General features: G+C 50.9%; 1 pseudogene; it reads left to right on the forward strand.

Moving 5' to 3' along the window:
* The first annotated feature begins 3330 nt into the window (after positions 1 to 3330).
* Positions 3331 to 3469, forward strand: LOC123132802 (uncharacterized; annotated as a pseudogene).
* Positions 3470 to 14393: the final 10924 nt, after the last annotated feature.

Raw genomic sequence — 14393 nt, forward strand, 5'->3', positions numbered from 1 at the left:
GGCGTTCCCTGTTTCGCAAACAGACAAGCAAAAGGAGACATAAGGTAAGGGTCTCTGTTTCAGCAAACCACCCTCCATGACCAACAGACTGCTCGAGATTCTGGTGAAATCGACATGGCACATGAACAGAAATATGGAACCACCACGCACTCCCAAAGTGTACAGATCGAACGAACACCAACGCCTGGAATCAGCTCCTCGGGCCTCAGTCCCAAATCAGCTCGACAGAGAGATGCTCTGCTTTTACTAGTCATGCAGAAAGCAGATTATGCATCACCACACTTACATAGTACTCACTAACTTCCCAAGATCACAGTAGTACTCACTAACTTCCCAAGATCGAAGGCTGGAGGAACATAGCTTCTGGTATCACTATCACACATCCAAAAATACCTATTGCTGGTACAAAAAAACCTTTGGTGTATACATGACTTCCCAAATTGGTTCTCTCAAACACTACAGTACATTCAGGCGGATGGATATGGTCACGAACATCCTTCACTGCTCCATTGGGCGGTTCCCGATAAAGTACCTAGGCCTCCCGTTGACAATCCGCTGGCAATCTGCGGCGCAGCTTCAAGGACTTGTCGATCACATCGCGGTAAGCCTGCCCACATGGCGTGCATCTGCTCTGCCGAAGAGCGGCCGGCTGCTCCTTGTCAAGTCTGTCCTGTCGGCGATGCCAATCCATGCGATGTTGGCGTTCGAGCTTCCGGCCAAGACGATAAAGGCTATCAACAAAATTCTAAGAGGTTTCCTCTGGTGTGGCAAAGCCGAAGCGAATGGGGGCAACTGTGTGGTGGCATGGCCGGCGGTCTGTACCCCTAAGTGGGCCGGTGGCCTGGGCATGCCGGATATACAGTGGATGAACATGGCCATGCAGGCCAGGTGGCCGTGGCTAGCTCGGACCGACAGCTCGAGGCCATGGAGCGAGTTCACGATGCCAATACCGAAAGAAGCCAGACAGTTATGCAATGCGGCAATGCACATGACGATTGGTGATGGCAGTGATGCTTTGTTTTGGGAGGACAGGTGGCTTGATGGCCTTAGGATCGAGGAAATTGCTCCAAACATCCACTCCCGCATCCCTAAACACATTCGGAAGCGGCTTCATGTCAATGAGGTGATAACAAGCAGATCCTGGGCACACGAGGTTGGCCCTGACATGAACAGGTCGGCGATCAGGGAATTCATGGAGATGTGGACTCGTGTTGATGCGGTGCAACTCCGGGAGGGAGTGCCGGATACGATCACCTGGGCGTGGGAGCGCAATGGGAGGTATTCTGCCCGCTCAGCGTATGCGGCCAAGTTCATGGGTCGAGAGGTAGCCCCGACGGCCACGGTGACATGGAAGAATCGTGCCCCCCCTGCAATGCCGCTTCTTCCTATGGCTTGCTGTTTGCAACCGCTGCTGGACCTCCGATCGTTTGGCCAGGAGGGGCCTGCCGCACCAGGATACTTGCCCACTTTGCGACCAGGAGGAGGAAACGATGAACCATATCATGCTACAATGTGCTTTCTCCAGAGGGTTCTGGTTCCAGATTTGCACGGTGTTGGGCAAGCCAGGATGGACCCCAGCACCTGATGACACACTGCCGGACTGGCTGCTCAACAAGGCTATGGAGGGAACGCCGGATAAGGATGTGAGAACTATCATCATTCTTGCTCTTTGAGAGATATGGAAGCATCGCAACAGGATCGTTTTCGACGGGGACTTCCCTTCGCTTGCGAGACTAGTTCGTAGGTACCTTACTGAAGGTAGAACCTGGAAAATGGCGGGCCTCATAAGGACGGACATGGAGCCCTTCTTCGAGCGGATTCACATGTGGGCAATGGACGAGACGTAGAGCTAGTCTAGGGTACGGTGGTGAGGGTGCTTTGTAGCACCCTCGGTGGTGTTGGTGTGTTGTAACAACCCCGGTGGAGGGTCCTTGTACCTCTTTCTTCTTTAATACAAGATACGCATGCTATGCGTATTCGAGAAAAAAAAACAATACATTCAGTACAGTCGCAAACACGAACGGAACATATGAAGAATACATGCTTTATAATGCTACCCATGTTTGGAGGTTTTTGTCCTCGGCTGTTTCCGCGACAACCATCTTCTCGTAAAGAACCAAACCTCAGTTCCGGCAACGCTTCCTTTATTACGCACATGGCTCCAACTGTTCGTTCATCCTCTTCAGCACAGGGGCTGATTGTTTTGGGTACTGTGTGGAGTCACTTCTTTCCCCCTTCAGCTTGTACTCCCTCCGTTCCAAATTACTCGTCGCAAAAATGAATGTATCTAGAACTAAAAAACATATAGATACATCCATTTCTACGACGAGTAATTTGGAACGGAGGGAGTACTACTTTCCGAATCTCCTGTTTCCTTGTACAACCTTCTCCAGTTTACTGATATGATATACGAATTGATGGAGAAAACTCAAGACAGTGCACCATGAAGTGCCCAACCCCGCGGCAAATGGATTGGTTATCTAAATGATATCTGTATGCTTGCACCATATCTCTATTTCCAGCTTTAAAATGGACCTTGGCTGTGTTAAACAATGTTGCTATAGGGTCATGGTGGTGCGGTGCAGCCAAGTATTCTGGTTCAACTGCATAGGCTAGATAGATATTCTCTGTAACAATATTCTCTCTCTAGTTTATCCCTTGTACTCCAAGTAGTTTATCCCTTGTATCTCAAGTTTCAATCTCAATAATTTGTACACTACCAGGGTGTCGTGCCCCTGCCTATATAACATGCAACCGTCGCCCTGAACTGGGTACGACGTTTCCCACATGGTAATCAGAGCCTAACTCTTCCGTCACATCTAGGTTTTCTCTCCTCCACCGAAACCTCCTACCATGGCTTCCTCCAGCGCCTCCAACCCTACCCTCTCTGGCCAAGTCACCGAGCACCTCACACGCGCCAACTACATCCTATGGCGTACCCAGATCACGCCACAACTCTGCGGTGCTGGTTACTTCGGGTACATGGACGGGAGCATGGCGGAGCCAGACAAGGTCGTCGTCTCCAAGGACAAGGATGGCAAGGAGGAGACCGCCCCGAATCCTCTACATCAACTTTGGATCAGGGAAGACCAGCAGGTACTGGGCTATCTTCTGAATAATCTGTCCAAAGAAGTACTCGTACAGGTGACCGCGATCACCCACGCGCATGAGCTTTGGATGGCGTTGGTGAGGATGTTCTCGTCAACCTCACTGTCCCGCATCAACAACATCCGTGCCGCCCTCACGAACGCGCAGAAGGGGACGCAATCGGTGGCCACGTACTTTGTGCACATGCTCTCCCTCGCCGACGAGCTTGCAGCGGCGGGGCGGCCCCTTCAGGATGACGAGCTGATCTCCTACATCCTCAACGGCCTCGACATGGACTACCAGCCGCTGGTCTCTGCCCTTGACGCCCGCACCATCCCGGTCACCCTTGATGAATTGTTTGCTCAGATGAGTAACTTTGATCAAAGGGTGGCTCTGTTCCAAAGGACAGGGACCGGAGGCGGCTTCGAGTCTACATCGAACATCGCCACCCGCGGCCGCGGCGGTGGCGGCTGTCGCTACTGTGGACCTCCTCGCAACAAGGGCAAGGGCTCTGGCGGGGGCAACAGCAGCGGCCAGAACGGCAACAACGCGCGCGACGGCGGCCGGCCCTCCTCCAACAACAATAGGGGCCGGCGCACCAGCTCCTCCAACAATAACAGATCGCGCACGGACGCTGTTTGGTGCCAAATCTGTGGCAAGCTGGGACACTCAGCTAAAGATTGCTGGTACCGGTTTGAGGATGATGATGATGTATCATCCCAAGATGAAAAGGTGGTCGGGGCGGCTGAAGCCTCATATGGTGTTGACACGAACTGGTACGTCGACGGCGGAGCCACGAACCACATCACGGGTGAGCTAGAAAAGGTGACCATGCGCGAGAAGTATCGCGGCCAAGATCACATCCACACCGCAGGTATGAAGATTGGTCACATTGTCATTCTGTTATTAAAACCCCGCATAGAAAAATTCACCTCAGAATTTTTTTTGCATGTTCCTAGTGCTTCCAAGAGTTTTCTTTCTGTTCATCGCACTGCCATTGATAACCATGTCTTTCTTGAATTTCACCCCTTCTTTTTTTTGATCAAGGATCAGGCCATGAGGAGGGTGCTATATCGAGGTAGATGTGTTCGTGGGCTTTACCCATTAATTCCGGAGATTCGAAGACTCAATAAACAAGTTTTCAGTGCCACCAAAGTCTCATCTACACGGTGACATGATCGATTAGGACATGCATAAAAAATAAGCTCCCATATGTTGGAGAGCGTGATGTTGAAACAATTTGTGATTCCTGCCAGAGAGCTAAAAGTCATCAGTTGCCTTATCCTATTTCTACAAGTATTTCTACCAAGCCTTTACAACTTATTTTTTCTGATGTGTGGAGACCCGCTCCCTCCTCTGTTGGTAGACATACATACTACGTGAGTTTCATTGACGACTATAGTAAATTTACCTGGATCTATCTTCTTAAGAAAAGACCCGATGTATGCCAAGTTTTTCTTAATTTCCAAGCTTTAGTTGAAAGGAAATTTGACACCAAAATCATAGCCCTCCAATCTGATTGGGGTGGCGAATACGAGAAGCTCAATTCTTTTTTAGAAAACTTGGCATTTCTCATCATGTGTCTTGTCCACATGCCCATCAACAGAATGGGTCTGCTGAACGCAAACACAGACACATTGTCGAAGTTGGCTTTGCTCTTCTTGCTGGCGCCTCCATGCCTTAAAGTTTTGGGACGAGGCCTTTCTCACAGTAGTCCATATCATTAACATGCTACCTAGTCGTGTTCTAAACAATGAAACTCCCACGGAAAGGCTTTTCCATACCAAACCAGACTACACTTCTCTCCGTGTGTTTGGATGCGCCTGTTGGCCCAACCTTCGTCCTTACAATGATCGAAAACTCAGCTTTAGATCCAAACAATGTGTGTTCATTGGCTATAGTGCCCAACACAAAGGCGTCAAGTGCCTTGATGTTTCAACCGGACGCGTCTATATTTCACGAGATGTCGTTTTTGATGAAACAAAATTCCCCTTTGCCACCCTTCATCCCAATGCCGGTGCCCTACTTCGTCAAGAAATTCTTCTCTTACCACCTAGTCTGACAGGTCTCGATCAAGGGGGAAATAACTGTAATGATCACATGTTGACTAATCCTCATAATCGTGCACTTGAGCTTTGTGATGATGCAGATGGCAATGGTACAGAAAACGGTGAAGAAATGACCCCAAATAGTCCACATTTTGTGTGCCACACAACGGGGAACAGATCTTCCTCGGGATCGGAGCTCCAGCAGCGTGGCAGCAAATCTGCCCCGGGATCCGTGTCGCAGTAGGGCGTCAGCGCGTCAGGTCCGTGTCGCCCGCCAGGCGCAGCGACAGCGACCCAGCGGCGGCCACGCGGCTCGCTTCAACTGGACCAGAAGCGGCGTCCGGCCCGCGCCAACCCTTGGAGGCCACGCGGCAGGAGCCCTCGGCCCGCTGGCCCGCGGGCGGACCCCGCCACTACATATGCCGCCAGCAGCTGGGCGCGCGATCCGGCGCGGATTCGCCCCAGCCCACGACAGGCGTGCGATCCGAGGCGGATCTGGTCAGGCCCGTGTCATCCACGCGGGCTGGATCTTCTGCGCCTCTCGTCACAGCTCCAGCATCGCCCGTCGCCACAGAAGATCCTGCTGACACAGCAACTGGTGCGGTTGGCGCGTCGGGTGCACCAGGGGGATCTGCCTTGGGATTGTCTGGTCCAGAGGCTGGATCTTTTGCGCTCGTCAACGATGCTACTTCGTCTGCTCAACCTCGTACACGGCTACAGAAGGGAGTTATTCAACCCGTCAATTATAAACAAATAACCAAGTTCGGTTTAGCGTGTACCACAGGTGAACCCAGTACGCTTGATGAAGCCCTCGGGGATACACGCTAGAAAAAGGCCATGGAAGAGGAATACATGGCACTTCAGAAAAATAAAACGTGGCATCTTGTGTCTCCACGGCGAGGTAAAAATTTGATTGATTGTAAGTGGGTTTATAAGATCAAAAGAAAGTGCGATGGAACCATAGATCGCTACAAAGCCAGACTTGTTGCAAAAGGCTTCAAACAGTGGTATGGCATAGACTATGAGGACACCTTTAGTCCAGTGGTTAAAGCTGCTACTATTCGCCTTGTATTGTCTATTGCTGTTTCCAGGGGATGAAGTCTCAGACAACTAGATGTGTAGAACGCGTTTCTTCATGGCGTTCTGGAAGAGGAAGTATACATGAAACAACCTCCTGGTTTTGAGAACAAGGATAAACCCTTTCATGTGTGTAAGCTTGACAAATCTCTATATAGACTGAAGCAAGCTCCCAGGACATGGTATTCTCGTCTCAGTCAGAAACTACAAGCACTTGGTTTTGTTCTTTCAAAATTTGATACATCTCTATTCATCTGCAATAAGTCCAAAACATCTATTTTTGTTCTTATCTATGTTGATGATATTATTGTCACAAGTTCATCTAATGAAGCAGTGGCAGGATTGTTGAAGGATCGAAGTGCTGAGTTTGCTCTTAAAGATCTGGGAGACTTACATTTTTTTCCTAGGGATTGAGGTAAAGAAAACTGAAGACGGTCTTCATCTCTCTCAAGAAAAGTATGCTGCTGATTTGGTAAGGAGAGTTGGCTTACAAGGATGTAAAGCCTCCCCAACTCCTTTATCTAACACAGAAAAATTGTCACTTGAAGAGGGAGATCTCTTGGGTCAAGAGGATAGTACTAGATACAGAAGTCTAGTAGGAGCACTTCAGTACCTCACCTTAACAAGGCCAGATATATCCTTTGCAGTCGACAAAGTATGCCAATTTCTTCATGCACCCACTACTGTTCATTGGACTGCTGCCAAGCGCATAGTGAGATATGTGAAAAATACTATGAGTCGTGGTCTTACATTCACCAAATCTTCATCAACTCTTGTCAGTGCTTTTTCTGGCTCTGATTGGGCAGGATGTATAGATGACAGACACTCCACTGGTGGATTTGCAGTTTTCTTTGGAATAAATCTAATATCATGGTGTGCAAAGAAACAGGTACTATATCACGATCCAGCACTGAAGCTGAATATAAAGCACTAGCAAATGTCACTGCTGAGATTATCTGGGTTCAGTCCATGTTGAGAGAGCTGGGTGTGAAGCATACTAAAACTATGTTTATGGTGTGACAATCTGGGTGCTACTTATCTGTCTGCTAACCCAGTTTTTCATGCCAGGACAAAACATATCGAGATAGATTTCCATTTTGTCGGAGAAATAGTTGCAAAGAGATAATTGGATATTCGCTTTGTGCATTCACGAGATCAGGTTGCAGATGGCTTCACAAAAGCATTGCCCTACAAGAAGTTTTGAAGAGTTCAAGCGTAATCTTAACTTGACCAAGTTGTGATTAAGGGAGGGTGTTAAACAACGTTGCTATAGGGTCAAGGTGGTGCAGTGCAGCCAAGTATTCTGGTTCAACTGCATAGGCTAGATAAATATTCTTTGTAACAATATTCTCTCTCTAGTTTATCCCTTGTAGTCCAAGTAGCTTATCCCTTGTATCTCAAGTTTCAATCTCAACAACTTATACGCTATCAGGGAGTCGCGCCCCTACCTATATAACATGCAACCGTTGCCCTGAACCGGGTACGACGTTTCCCACAGGCTGGGCGTCTGCACTGTAGTGTATTGTGTATGTTTTTACATTAGCAAATGAAGTGTATGCATAGGTTTTTTGCTGACTGTTTAAGCCGAAGAAAATATAACGGCACTTATGCCTTTCTGGTGGTGTTCAGTTTGCTATGTACCATCTATTCCCAGTGATGTTCTGTTTGATTTGTTCCATATGTTCACATTCACAGAGAGTAATAATTCATTAGCATTAACAGAAAAAATGTCACCTGTTCGTATAACATGTGAACAGACACACTCTGTTTGTAAGATATCTGAAGAGGCAAGAGGTAGAAAGTTTTGTTCACCATCACTGCTGATAGCCTTATTGACGTTAATCTGAAGTTGCCGCTTGAGCTGACGGACATTTCTTTACTTGATCATTCAAACTGTATCGACTCGACCATGCGTGCGTCTCTCTACTGTAGCGAGCGAAGCACAATTTCAGTGTACAGTCGGGTAGCTCTATTTGTGATTGATGTTAAGATCGATGGTAATTTAGCATGCCTCTTGATATAGCATGCCTCTTGATAGACAACATTTCTTCTCTGTTTCACTGACTCACTCTGTGATACTCTGCTTTGGTTCTGAAACAATCTTAAGCCAAATTGTGTGATTATCCATTCATTTCTGGTTAAAAATGTGCAGCCTTATAGCCCTGTGTACCTGTTTACAGAAAAGCGCGATGAGGAGCATAAATCTTCAGCCAAGGATATAAATGATTCACCCAACCAAATTCAAGATGCAGCTTGCAGTCAAAGGAAGGTGGTTGGATCTCAAGACTCGGCGAGGTGAACAGAAGAAGGCAGGTGGTTGGTTCTCATGACTGGGTGAAGTGAACAGAGGAAGGCCGGTGGTTGTCGGGGAGATAAAAGCAGATAATCTTCTCTCCTGTGGGCAAGGCGGGGAAGCAAGGGGGACTCCATTGTTCTGCAACACTTCCATCTGGACATCATCCTCTGCTCGTCGTCTGCTTCGCGAGCTCCGCAACCTGGCTTCAACTGCTTCATTGCTGAATTCTTGTTTCCTTTTCGCAGTGCTTTGCTGGTCCAGCTTTTGCCTGTGAACTTGGGAGAAACTGTCTTGTTATTTTTGTTTCTTTGTTTCATCTACTAGTAAATTTTAAACCCGCAGCTAGAATTATGATTTTCCCGGGGGATTCCATTTCAACCAGGTTTCGCAGCAGTGGCATAGGATTAGTGCAGGACGAAATGGGTTATCACGAGTCATGCAGCTTCAGGTAACTTGGATTAGGCTTCAACCAGTGTTTTTTGTGGCGTTATGGGAGTACATATGCACAAATATTGTGAAAAGGGTCCATTTAGTTACCATGTTTATGTTGCTATCCTTGTTCATCCTGCGGCGTTTGGCACGAAATGATCTGCTTGACTGGCATGAAATGTTTTTATAGCTTATTAAGGATAAGGAATTAATTTAACAACCCCCTCCCCCTCTGTTGCTCACTGAGCTTGAAGTGCGATGGCGCGACGGGGTCCAGTGCAAGACTGAGATGGGGGAGAAGGAAGCGGCCTCACTTTGGTGGGTGGGGGTGTGGCGGAGGGAGGGCTCTCCGGCGACGACGACAAGTTCGATACGGGGGCAGACAAGGTAGTGTACAACATTGTTTTCTTTTTTAAGTGAAAGAAGTACAGTTTTCACCCTCAAATCCACTCCAATGTTTCCATAACACCCCAAAGTCAATTTTGGTCTGATTTAGATGCCAAAAATATCAATACCAGTTTAATCTAGCCCTGAGCGGTTTAGTATCACATCAAGGGTGGTTTTGCATCTGGTTTTCGTTTTATTTGATGCTGACTTGGCACTGATGTCCATGGCGTTTCCCGGTCGGCGCTTTCGTTTCGTAAATTCCCCAATCGGCGCTCGAACCCAAAATTCCCCATCGATGCTCGCTCGCTCGATCCAGACCTCACGCTCGAATTCAGGCCTCATTCTCGAATTTCCTGCAGTCCATGGAGTCGTTTGCGAGCTTCTCGGTAAGCTCCTCCTATCCCAGTGGTACGGCGGCAGCGTCGCAGTCCCCGGTGCCATATCAGGAGGGTCCGTTGCAGTACGAGCCAGAGAGGTTGTGTGGATGCTCAGTGAGAAGCAATACGAGCTTCAGCCTCGACGCATTTTTTGAAGCGTGCTGAATCCAGGGCGCAGGTACTAGGGAAATCAAAAGTGCGTTCTTGCTGTTCTTGTATGAGTCTCTTTCCTTGGAGAAATTCTATTGTTCGCTGATTGCAATGCGATTTCAGGGTGTGGTCTGTAGGTGAATCGTGACATGATGTTGGCGAATGGTCTGAAAAAAGAGAAGATGCAATTGAAGAATCTCGCATCGAGACATGATGTTGGGTACGTAGTTGAGTGGAGACGGGCATGAGGTTGTTTGTGAATGAGATGCAACAGGCATCAGCAGTAGAGAGGATATAAAGAAAAGCTGTGCAACCTATCGACCCGTAAAGCTGTGCAGGATGGCGACTAGGGCGACTCCCCAGGCGACGGTGGAGGCGATCACCGATGCGCGTCGCCCCGTGCCGGCGGACCGGGCAGGCGTTGGCGGCCGATTCTGGGTTCTTCTAGATTCAGACGATGAGGATGCCGATGGGGACGGAGAGGATCCAGGGGATTCACCGACGTCGCCTATTTTATCGGATTTGATTTTGGATTTATTTCACGCAGGCTACGACGAGGATGATGTGGCCACAACCGTAGACTCGGTACTGCTGGTGGAGGATCCGGCGCGGATCGGGCTACATCCGGACGAGAGGAAGGAGATGGTGCGCCGTGTCGTTCACCGGAGAACGGCGGCGACGGCAGTCAGGCCCTGGAAGGGCCTATACCTAAGGTACAACTTTCAAACCTTACGCTTTTCGACTTGATTCATCCGGATTCGTGGAAGGTGGTGAAGAAGAAGAGGCCGGTGCGCCGGTTGAGGGCCGGATCGCCGCCGGCGGCGGCGGCTGATGTGCCTTCGTTGGTCGGGATCAGCGCCGCTCGTAGCGCTCGTTTGAACCACCTGCTGGGCCGTGTTGGGCCGGCTGCGTCATCTTCTTACGAGCGCCTCTATGGGCCGGTCATAGCTGGGTATGAGGCCCAGACTATACCGAGCACCACATGTATCGACGCATTAGCCACATGCACGGGTGAGATCGTGAATCGCCGTGCGAACGTCCTTGTGCCGCGTCCTAGGGTTCGCCGGAACGGGACGCCCGTGGTTCCTCCGTGCGGCCCCGGCCGAGCTCGTCGGATTCCTCCCCTTGGTGCTATGACGGGCAGAGGGACGGGAGGGCCGCCGCCGCTGGCGCCGAAGCCCCAGGTGGCATTAGCCAAAGACAGGGCCGGGGCGTTCGTGCCTCCGCCGCCGGGGGGTACTGGACGGGGAGCTGCTGGCGTCGGGCCTGGCGTGGCAGGCGCTGTTGTCGATGCCGGGCGGGGCGCCGCTGTTTCTGCAGGCGGCAACCTCGGGCCAAGGCCGCCTATGCCTGCGGCGGCCAGACCGCCCCCGCGGCCGACGGGAAGAAGTGCCCAGGCTGGGGGTGTCGTTGCAGCCGGCGCCGGCCGTGGCGCTGCCGCGGCGCACCGACCGACGGGTCCTATGCCTACTGTAGCTTCTGCTACGGGTAGGGGAGACGGGACTGGCCCGTCTAATGTGGTGCTGGCCTCTGTTAATGGTCTGCCTCGGGGTGCTCCCCCGCCGCACTATGTAGTGAGACCGGCTCAGAACCGGTCGGGACCTTCGCAGACGAGGCAAACTGTGACAGATAGAGATTCCTTCGAGCCACCCCGAGGTCAGTGGGGGGACGATGGTGTTGATGCGTACGGAGACGGGAAGCACCGTGGTTCCTCGTCTACGGGTGGCGGTCGTGGCTACGCCTGGCAGGGTGACGGGTCGGCTGAGCGACCTTTTCTCGGGCCTCCTGGTGGCTTTGTCGAGGGGTCATCCGGTCCGGATCACCGCCAGAGAGGTGGCTACCATGAACATCGAGGTGGTCGGGGTGGTGGCCGTGGGAGGTTTCGTCGACAGCCTCCGCCCCCGGCTGCAGTTGACCATGCGGCTACAGCTATTGAGACAGATAACGCTCAGTCTACTAATCTTACTAGTCAGGCGATGGATGTGGTAACGGCCCTAGCTAATGTTGAGGTTCCTGTGCATGGGGCGGTGGCTGAGGCGTCTGACGGGTCTGATTCTGAGAGGGCAACCAAGTGGGCGCGCAAAAAGGAAAAGATGCTTTGTTATCGGTGTGGTGAGAAGGGCCATTTTATTGCTGAGTGCGTGGCAGAGTTGTGTGACTCGTGTGGCAAGCCAGCACATGCTTCGGGAGAGTGCCCGGTTTTGCGTGACCAGGTTCCTGCTCTGACTATGTATGGACTATATTGTGCGGAGCTGTTATTCTTCGAGTCCCCGGTCGCAAGGGAGATTCCATAGGTGCCACAAGGCTTGACTACCGGGATTGTGAAAGCAACCTAGGGTGAGGTGACTGAGGCTCAGATTATCCGGAGGCTTCAGGAGTTGGTACCTGGTGACTTCCAGTGGGAGCTCGTCAGCCTCGAGGCTAATGTTTTCAAGGTGGATTTCCCTTCTGTGGAGGATTTGCAGAAACTGCTGAGCTTTGGCTTGTGTAGAGTTCCTGGCACTAAGTGTATTTTGGAGTTTCACGAGTGGACGAAGGTGGAGCCTAAAGGAAAGCCACTTACGCAGGTATAGTTGAGGTTTTCGGGGGCCCCATCTAAGCCCTTGCAGGATGTTCGAGTTGTGGCCAGTATGGGTATCATGGTTGGGAAGACGGAGAGAGTGGATATGGCTTTCACTCGTGCTCATGGAGTGGCCCGGATCTTGGTGAGTGTTCTGAATGTTGATTTCGTGCCCCATGTGGTCCACTGGACATATAGGGGAGAGGTATTTCCACTCGACATAGAGTTCGAGGACACTGAGATGGTTGCGGAGGAGGTTGATAGGGATGATGTTGATATGCACGAGAGTGACGGCGGTGCAGGGGCCAAGGGGGCACCGGCCGAGGCCGCTCGAGAGGGGTCGACCGGGTCTCGCACAGATGCTCAGTTGCCGGGGGAGGGGACCGGGGCTGAGCCGGCACCCTCACCTTCGGTGCCTATGACATCACTGCGATTTGGGTCTTTTGAGCATGCTTCTGCGCCTCCCAGACTTTGGAGTGATCGGGTGGAGACTGATAATATGTTTGAGCACACGCTTCCTTTGTTGGACTTTGAGGGGGCTGCAGTTCGGGAAGGGGAGCCGGAGGTCGCTTCTATTTCCCCTGCTTCTCTGGTGGCCGTGGCTCCGGTGATGGCTTCTTTGTCCGAGGTGGGCCTTGGGGGAGGGGGTCTATTGGAAATATGCCCTAGAGGCAATAATAAAAGCATTATTATTATATTTCCTTGTTCATGATAATTGTCTTTATTCATGCTATAATTGTGTTATCCGGAAATCGTAATACATGTGTGAATAACAGACACCAACATGTCCCTAGTAAGCCTCTAGTTGACTAGCTCGTTGATCAACAGATAGTCATGGTTTCCTGGCTATGGACATTGGATGTCATTGATAACGAGATCACATCATTAGGAGAATGATGTGATGGACAAGACCCAATCCTAAACATAGCATAAAGATCGTATAGTTCGTTTGCTAGAGTTTTTCCAATGTCAAGTATCCTTTCCTTAGACCATGAGATCGTGTAACTCCCGGATACCGTAAGAGTGCTTTGGGTGTACCAAACGTCACAACGTAACTGGTTGACTATAAAGGTATGCTACGGGTATCTCCGAAAGTGTCTGTTGGGTTGACACGGATCAAGACTGGGATTTGTCACTCCGTATGACGGAGAGGTATCACTGGGCCCACTCGGTAATGCATCATCATAATGAGCTCAAAGTGACCAAGTGTCTGGTCACGGGATCATGCATTACGGTATGAGTAAAGTGACTTGCCAGTAACGAGATTGAACGAGGTATTGGGATACCGACGATCGAATCTCAGGCAAGTAACATATCGATTGACAAAGGGAATTGCATACGGGGTTGATTGAATCCTCGACATCGTGGAGCATGTGGGAGCCAACATGGGTATCCAGATCCCGCTGTTGGTTATTGACCGGAGAGTCGTCTCGGTCATGTCTACATGTCTCCCGAACCCGTAGGGTCTACACACTTAAGGTTCGGTGACGCTAGGGTTATGAAGATATGTATATGCAGTAACCCGAACATTGTTCAGAGTCCCGGATGAGATCCCGGACGTCACGAGGAGTTCCGGAATGGTCCGGAGGTAAAGAATTATATATAGGAAGTGCTATTTCGGCCATCGGGACAAGTTTCGGGGTCTCCGGTATTGTACCGGGACCACCGGAAGGGTCCCGGGGGTCCATCGGGTGGGGCCACCTATCCCGGAGGGCCCCATGGGCTGAAGTGGGAAGGAACCCAGCCCAAAGTGGGCTGGGGCGCCACTCCCCTAGGGCCCATGCGGCTAGGGTTGAGGGGAAACCCTAAAGGGGGCGCCCCCTTGCTTGGGGTGCAAGCCCCCACCCCTAGGCCGCCGCCCCCCTAGGAGATCCCATCTCCTAGGGCCGGCGCCCCCCCTGGGCACCCCTATATATAGTGGGGGAGAGGAGGGATTTCATGACACAGCCCTTGGCGCCTCCCTCTCTCCCCGTTACATCTCT

Source organism: Triticum aestivum, chromosome 6A (genome assembly GCF_018294505.1).
Source record: "Triticum aestivum cultivar Chinese Spring chromosome 6A, IWGSC CS RefSeq v2.1, whole genome shotgun sequence".
NCBI lineage: Eukaryota > Viridiplantae > Streptophyta > Magnoliopsida > Poales > Poaceae > Triticum > Triticum aestivum.